The sequence below is a fragment of the Nicotiana tomentosiformis genome, chromosome 11, assembly GCF_000390325.3.
Source record: "Nicotiana tomentosiformis chromosome 11, ASM39032v3, whole genome shotgun sequence".
Classification (NCBI taxonomy): domain Eukaryota; kingdom Viridiplantae; phylum Streptophyta; class Magnoliopsida; order Solanales; family Solanaceae; genus Nicotiana; species Nicotiana tomentosiformis.
This window is the reverse complement of record NC_090822.1, coordinates 13,642,921-13,651,546: the sequence shown is the minus strand read 5'-3', so window position 1 is coordinate 13,651,546 and position 8,626 is coordinate 13,642,921. Positions and strand designations below refer to the sequence as shown.

Genomic DNA, 8,626 nt, shown 5'->3' with positions numbered 1-8,626 from the left:
CCGACAAGTCCCAATACCCTATATGTACTTGGCCAAGGGCTCAAAACACATGGAAACATCACAACTAAGATCCAAGGTGCAAATTGAACTTATGAATTTTAAGAAACCTTCAAGTTTCAACTTTCTCATAATAGTGCCGAATCACATCCGAGCCCCTCGGGTGCTAAACCTAACATACGTATAAGTCCATAATCATCATACGACCCTAAAGGAACCTTCAAATCATGAATCTAAATCCGTTTACTCAAAATGTTGACTTTGATTAACTCTAGGCATTTCAAGCTTCTAATGAAAGTGTTCCAAAACGCTCTGGAATCACTCGGGACCTATGCCATCCATGCCCGCAAGTCATATATCACCAAATGAACCTACAAAATGTTCGGGGTACTAGAATTCAACACGACCAGTTGGGTCGTTACATTATAGAACCTAAATATAGAGGCAATTGAAAATGCAAAAGTATTTTATATATATATATATTCAGTGGAACAATATAGAATGCAAGACTTAAATCTTTCTTCCTTGTATTCCGTTTTCTTCTAGTGGAGGAAATGAATTGGATGACTTAATTCTCAATGATCTATTCTATTATCTTCAAGGAGAGCTTGAAGGTAGACAGATCATTCAAGGAGCTGTACGTCACAATATCTGCTAGAGTCAGATTTTTTGCAAACATATCACGATGAGGACATTTTCCCTCAAACTGATGGTGTCTAATATTTTGTCTCCTACATATATTTAAGTCATTTGACCTTGCTGATTCTCATTCATATATATATGTGCTTTTGTCTTAAAAAAGCGTCGGCAACAATGTTATCCATGGTGATGCTGTTAGCTCCAAATTTAGTTGCATGTTCAGTTTTGTCGTTCTTGCTCTAGATCTCGGTCATTTACCTTACTGTGGGTTACGTTTTTAAATCCTATAATTAAGCTCTATAACATTGTATTTGTATGTACTTAGATGGTTGTTAGGAATTAATTATAAGTTTCATCATCGAGTTCATGTTCATTCAACTCGTTTACAAACTTTGGTGAGATATCATGGTTGGTGAAGCGGAAAAAAATGGCAAATACCCATTTTTAACACCTGCTACCAAGCATTAGCCACAATTTTAGAAGCTATTACCATTTAGCCACTTCTTTCACTCAAAAAATATTGTACAAACAATTCCCCCGACTACTATTTTGACAAGTGGAACGCCAATAAAATGTGTTGCAAGTTTAAAATAATTTCGGTTCAAACCCCATGATTGGTTCTTGGAGTTCAAAACTCAAGAATAAAATTTTCACAATCTAAGCGTGAACTATTGCTGGAGTTTCAAACCCCATGAACGATTCATGGATTCAAAACTTTATAATATCAAACTCCAGTAACGATGCATGGAGTTCAAATTGAAAACAAAATAAATATACATAAATGATTTATTGGTTGGTTTGAACTGCTGTAATGAACCAAATAGCTGAAAGGAAACAACAAAGAAACAAGCAAACAGAAAAATAATAGGTTTGATGGGTTGAAAATGCCTAAGATACAACAACGACAAACCCAATTTTATGTGGTCTGGGGAGGGTAGTGTGTACGCAGACCTTATTCCTACCTCTATCCGGTTAAAAATGCCTAAGATGTTAAAGGGAAAAAGACTGGGTTTTGTGGAGGGTTCTTTGAACAGGAACATATGGGAATCGTTGGTTTGTGCCTTGAGGAAACTCACTCAGTGACAAGAGCAGAGTGTATGAAGTTCAATTGCTTTCGGAAATTGTTGGGAAATTGAAATGAAAGTGAAGGTAGTGTCGTGATTTTGCACCAGATTTTGACGGCAACCTGGAGAAATTTGGGTGCTGGTTTGGATGATTTACTGCCAAGTTCAGCAATTTTGTCGTTGAACATCAGCTGAAAAAGATTTTATTGGGTCTAAGAGCTAATGTCGAAGAAGGGAAAGCATTGTTATTTTGTGAATATTTGAACCTATGAATCGCTCATGGTGTTTGAACCCATCAACTGCATGTGGTCTTTACTCACAAATCTAATAGCGTATTAAAATTGCAATTTGATGTTAATATATATTGTCATCAAGTAAGATTTTCAAAGGTATATTTACTTTTGTTTAAGAGGACTCAGATTTCAATAATTAACAAGTTATATATGTAGATAAGAGTTTCAGGATGATCTCAATGCTCACTTTTAATTTTTTTTTTTTGAAGATAATCACTTCAATAGTTAAATATCACCTTTATAAATTCTCACCAACAATATGGTTGAAGAATAATAAGAAGGACATCAACATCGATGATAAGAGCTCAACAAGATAAGCAGAAGCTAAAGATGATTCGTCACCTGAATGATACAAAGTAAGGAATTTGTCTTCTCTATTTTGACCAAAATAGTTGTGTCCTTGTAATGATGATACTTCTACGCACTCCAAACGAGTCCTTGAAATGCTAGGGTAAGTGCATCATAAGCTAGCCAGTGTAATTAACTCCAGAAATAATATTTTTTCTTTAAAAGAACCCCCGTCTACTTCTTAGTACTAAAGAACCATTTTTATCATGCTCTTGGACTAGATTTGTCATATTCTCAACAACAAACTTAGATAGTTAACTGAATTGCACACTGAGTTGTGTGTAGAATTCCAGAATACTTAAATTTACTTGGAAAACAGAATGTAAATAATAGCATGTTTGGCCAAGCTTCTAAAATCAGCTTATTTTGAGAAGTACTTTTTTCAAAAGTACTTTTCAAAAAAGTACTTTTGGTGAGAAGCAGTTTGTGTTTGGCTAATTAATTTAAAAAATACTTTTGAGCAGTAATTAGTGTTTGGCCAAACTTTTGAAAACTGCTTCTAAGTATATTTTTCTCAAAAGTGTTTCTCAGAAAAGTATTTTTGAAAAGAAGTTGAGGGCATTGCCAAGGTGAGGAAACAAATTCGAGGAAATAATGAAGCTTTAGAATTGAGCGGATTTCCAAGTTGGAAGCTATCATCATTCTGAAAAGGGGTACGCCGAATGATCGGGGACCGTTGTAGTTTTTATAAGAGCACTCCCTGCTAAGCTCTGATACCAATTTATAACAGAGCACTCCCTGCTAAGCTCTGATACCAGTTTATCAGAGCATTCCCTGCTAAGCTCTGATACCTGTTTAATAGAGCACTTCTGCTTAAGCTCTGATACCAGTTTATCAGGGCACTCCTGCTTAACTCTAAGCTCTGATACCAATTTTTCAGTTACTTTTTTCTGATTCTCAAAAACTGCTTGTGCTTCTCCTTAAAAGTAATTTTCCATCTAAAAACTTGGCCAAATACTTTTGGCCCAAAAAAAGCTTGGCCAAACAAGCTATAAGACTCAAAACATGTGATTCTACATTGTCTCCTTGAGGACACCAAGAATGTCATTTACTGGAGATCCAGCATACACTTTCCTAGATACTTGTCCAATTTCCGTAAAAACTCACCAACATAGACTTGTATTTGCATAGGCAAACTGCTAGCGTGAATGTTTTTAATCTTATTTTCAATTCGGCGAGCATAATCAATAGACGGAGCATCTTTTGCCCCAACCTCCAATATTTTCTCTAATTTTTCAAGACTGTCCCTCATATATTTTTCACTACGGCATGCAACAATAATATCAAACATAACTTCTATGTAGGAGACATCCACAAGTACCTAAAGCCAAAAACACAAGTATACATAGAAATTTAGTAAAACTATCAGCAATGTTAGAGAGATCATCACCTCGAAAAAGAGGTTACATACTTGATATGAGCATCATTCCCACTGGAAATAACAATATTCATTGTTGCAGCAACAACATAAATGATTTTATCTACTCAAACAGGGTATGATTTACCAACCTTCAGAGTTTGAATCAAATTGACCCGACTTTCTATAAATCCAGCCGCAATCACAGTCTGCTCACAATTACAAAATATTCAGATAAATGGCTATGGTTTTCATCCAATGAAAAGTCTCACTAAAAGAAAAAGAAAGAGAAAATTTGGGGGCCATTTCTATTCGAAATACTACAACCAACTATTTCAATCTCATATTTACCTATTCAACTACCCCAAGATCTCCAAAATCTGTTAAGACCTTGGAAGACATGAAGATAATGTACCTAAGAGCTGAATATTTTAGCTGTCCTAAATATTGAAGACATACCTCTATATTCTCATGCTGAACAATGTTATACATAATGCTGCAAATGCTGGAGACCACCTCTGCATCCTCGTTGTGGTTATCAAGAAGCGTCACCAGGCAACCAAGGTCGGCACGATTGAACTTGGTTGTGAAGTTAGTTGACGTTAATAAAAATCAAAGCAATATGCATGCCTCACACAATTACATTTTAACAATAAAAAAAAGGAAGAAAAATATTCCAGCGGTCTTTGCATAATGCACTCATCCAACAATTTTGGCACATAGAAGTTTACATGATGATTTTGTTTAAAATCTTGTTTGGTGGGCAACTTTAATGAATGGGTGGGTTCTACGGAAACTATTAGAAATTAACATGAGTGTAACATGAGTGTCTCCACTGGGAGGTATAAGGATTTCTTTCCACATGAAGGGCATATGTGGATGGGAGTAAGTTTCATGAAGATGGAAAGGTGGGAGGAGGGGTAGGGGTGTGTCGATTCTAAGCACAAGATTCGATAGTCATTTTGATCATATGTCTTGTTGCACAGAAAAGTCAACACTAAGGCAACCACTGTCGATAACTGTAGAATTACATAGGTTGTTGACTACCAGTACAATAACTAAAATAAAAAACTACAAACTAAGAGTAGCTGTGTAGGAAATAAAAATGATAATTATGTAGCATGCTAGTAAATGGGTCCTATGTATAGAGAACCCAAACTAAATCCAGTAGCGAACATACCCCCAGTGCTGTAGAGTCAAGAAATGAACTAAAAAGAAAAAGATCAAATTTGAAGTTGATTCAAGAGCATGCCGAATTATCATCTGAATGCATATTGTTTATAATGTTTCAACCTTTCAATCATTTTATTTTGTTTTGTTTTATTTCGTTCCTATTTTCATTGGTTAATTCATCAAAGTGTTTGGATTCAAGAACGAAAGCTTCTAAAAGCTCATTAAGACCCATGTACCTTATTAGACTAACTCTTCTCTCTTCGAACAATACTTACAACTATATTGAGGTCGGGGATTATTACTGAACGAGACTCGTGCCTGAAATATCAATTGATATACATATTAGATTCAACCATAAGTTAGATATGAAAAAGTAGGTTAAATGAGGAAACTAAAAAATTTCACTCACCGGAGGAGTCCAACCAGCCGGTCATAAATATCCCAGTTATTGTGGTGCTGGATAATACCATGTATACCATCAATACGGTAAGAAAGTGTACAACATACATATTTAGCACCTCATCATCATATGAACGAAGAACCTCTAAAAGAGAACAGACTGCTGAAGTAACCTGACAAATAAATAGTAATCAATAATGTAAAGACCAATAAGTTCTTTCTTTAATTTTTACCAGATTAGAGGACCTTTGAGGATTTTTTCCAATTTCCGGGAATATGAAATTGGCTCTCCATTTGGAGCAAGCTACAAATAGAGTCTTGAAAAGCACTTAAAATTGACAGACCGAGAGATATTTAGATTCAAGAACTCCAACAATATAGGAGGAATATTGAGGAAAGATATGATATAGCTAGTGTTGTCTGCTCATTTAAAAAATAAATAAATTATTTCTTATAAAAATTTCAAATCCAATTTATTTGACGATGTTTGATAGGTCCTGAATTTAAGATGTTAAATTTGACTTATCTATTACTATTAGTTATAGTAAAAGAAGAAGTTAAGTAACGACTGAGTTTGATAAAGGAAACATTATATCAAAGTTTAAGATTTGAATTGTTTAAAAGTTGTGAAAATTGCATAGAAATTGAATGACGCCCAACATTTTATAATGTTTCAAAAATAGAAAAGGTGTCACATAAATTGAGTAAATTATTTTTTTAAGGTGATGGCAGATGGTACACCCCACAGTGGTGGTATTTTGAATGCTTAAGGAAAAGCAATATTTTGATTTAAATAATTGCAGGCATAAGAACTTTTCAACAGTCATTAACCAACTTGCTCAGATGGAAGATCAGACTTGCTTTTTAAAACGAGTGACAAAGTCCTCGTGGCTTTTCTCTGCATCGGAAAATTATTGTTAGCCTCCTTTAACTTTTCCATCAAAGGAGTCAAAGCGCCATGGTTAAGAATACAATAACAATCAACGGCAACAATTTCTCCCACTACCAGCACATCCTATAGTTGGAAAGAAAATAAATTAAGCCGGCTAATCGTTATACAACACGTGGGGACGGGGGACATGGGGGGCTCTTCCAATTATAAAACACACCTTCTCACAAAGACTTTTATCTGGAAAGTCCAGAAGCTTTACAAGAACTTCCACCATCCCATATTCAACCATATCAAATATATAGGCGAGGTGGAAAGAGAAAATGAGTACGAGAATCCAAGTAGAATCGTCCTATGAATGTAAAACCATAAGGATAAAGCAAGTGTGAAGTTAGAACCGTAAGACGCTAAAGAAGGTGCAGAAAGGTAATCAATAACACATCACTGTCTACCTTGAGCTGCTGCGGGAAATCTGGCATTTTTATAAACTGAGCAAATCGAAGAATAACACTAAACTTCATAGCTTTGCAAAGACCAAGTTTCTTATATGTGAAAATAAATTAGCAAAGTAAGTGATATGCAAATTGAATAAAAAAATTAGCAAAAGAGCACTCGGAGCAGACTTAGTAATAATGATAGAGAGCAGTGTTCGGAATTGTTTGGTTGGTATGCCCTGCAGAATTCTATGATCAGACAAAATACCAGCGACCACTAATTCAAGATTTTCCTATAAACCAACCATTCAGAAAATCACATATCAACCTATAGTTGGAAAAAAAAAATACAACATGTCGTAGGGGTCTAAAACACACATGATTGGAATACAGTTTTTGAAATATTGGCTCCAGCAAATGGTCAATCGCAGGAGTCGAGCCACCAAAATCACTGGTGAGAACCCAAGCAGCTTCAACCTATGAATGCAAAACCATAAGGATAAAGCAAGTATTCGTTAAAAAGCTAATAACACATCATTAATTCTCTACCTGGAGCTGCCAAGAATCATTATTGCTCAGAAACTTAACAAATCGAGCAACATGAAGCCTAACTGCTCCAACATGATAATTCCTTATGATATCAACCAAGTTCCGGAGTCGTGAGCCTGGATCATGATTAGTCATACTCGTATCAACCATATTCCGGACTCGTGAGGTCCCGGCCAGCTGCTGATTGATAATATCCGACCAAACATCCTTGAACCATGATGTCTTCTGTAAACCAACAATTCATTATTAAATCAGCATAAAGAGTGAAACAACTAATGAATTTATATATCAGAAAATAATTAAAATCAACTAGCAAAATTCAGCATTGCAGACAAAGTATGTAAGCGAACACAAGACTCTCCATTATAATTTCTTACTAATCAAAAATTGATGTGCACAATAAATTGATAAAACAAGACCCAACCAGAAAAAGAAAAAGGAAATAAAAGCCCACCGGATGCTTTGGAGTTTCTCGCTTCGTCTTCCGGATCTTTCGGATCTTAACAGCCACACTAACACTTCTTAGTTTATCAAAACGCATCTTCGTAAAAACCCTAGTTAGGGCAATCAATGCAGATAGTAGTTATATACTACTACTTTACCTTTCTTTATAAAAAAATATATATCTCATACTATATTTACAAAAAAAAACCATGAAATTCAAATTTATTCCTTTTTTGCCCCTAAAAGTACCATGAAGTTATATGTGTAGATAAGAGTTTTTGAGGATGATCTCAATGCTCACTTTCAATTTTTTTTTTTTGAAGATAATCACTTCAATAGTTAAATATCACCTTTGTAAATTTTCACCAACAATATGGTTGAGGAATAATAAGAGGTACATCGACAACGATGAGACGAGCTCAACAAGATAAGTAGAAGCTAAAGATGATTCATCACCTGAATGATACAAAGTAAGGAATTTGTCTTCTCTATTTTGACCAAAATAGTTGTGTCCTTGTAATGACGATACTTTTACGTACTCCAAACGAGTCCTTGTAATGTTAGGGTAAGTGCATCATGAGCTAGCCAGTGTAATTAACTCCGGAAATAATATTTTTTCTTTAAAAGAACCCTTGTCTACTTCTTAGTACTAAAGAACTATTTTTATCATGCTCTTGGATTGGATTTGTCATATTCTCAACAACAAACTTAGATAGTTAACTGAATTACACACTGAATTGTGCGTAGAATTTCAGGGTACTTAAATTTATTTGAAAACCAGAATGTAAATAATAGCCTGTTTGGCCAAGCTTCTAAAATCAGCTTATTTTGAGAAGTGTTTTTCTCAAAAATACTACTTTTTGGTGAGAAGCAGTTTGTGTTTGGCTAATTAATTTGAAAAACGCTTTTGAGCAGTAATTGGTGTTTGGCCAAGCTTTTGAAAACTGCTTCTAAGCTAGGAAATAGCGAAGCTTCAGAATTGAGCGGATTTCTAAGTTGAAAGATGTCATCATTCTGGAAAGGGGTACGCCGAATGATCG

The 8,626-nt window shown here is 35.0% G+C and overlaps 1 long non-coding RNA gene across 2 annotated transcripts; it reads right to left on the bottom strand.

Moving 5' to 3' along the window:
* Positions 1-6,143: 6,143 nt before the first annotated feature.
* LOC138900743 (uncharacterized) lies at positions 6,144-7,246 on the bottom strand. 2 transcript variants are annotated; one of them, XR_011411985.1, is made up of 4 exons: positions 7,143-7,157; positions 6,972-7,070; positions 6,612-6,886; positions 6,144-6,511 (listed from the first exon to the last, which is right to left on the bottom strand). It is a non-coding gene; the product is annotated as an uncharacterized lncRNA (long non-coding RNA). The 2 variants fall into 2 exon arrangements; XR_011411984.1 differs by having other exon boundaries at positions 6,972-7,246.
* Between the last annotated feature and the right edge of the window lie 1,380 nt (positions 7,247-8,626).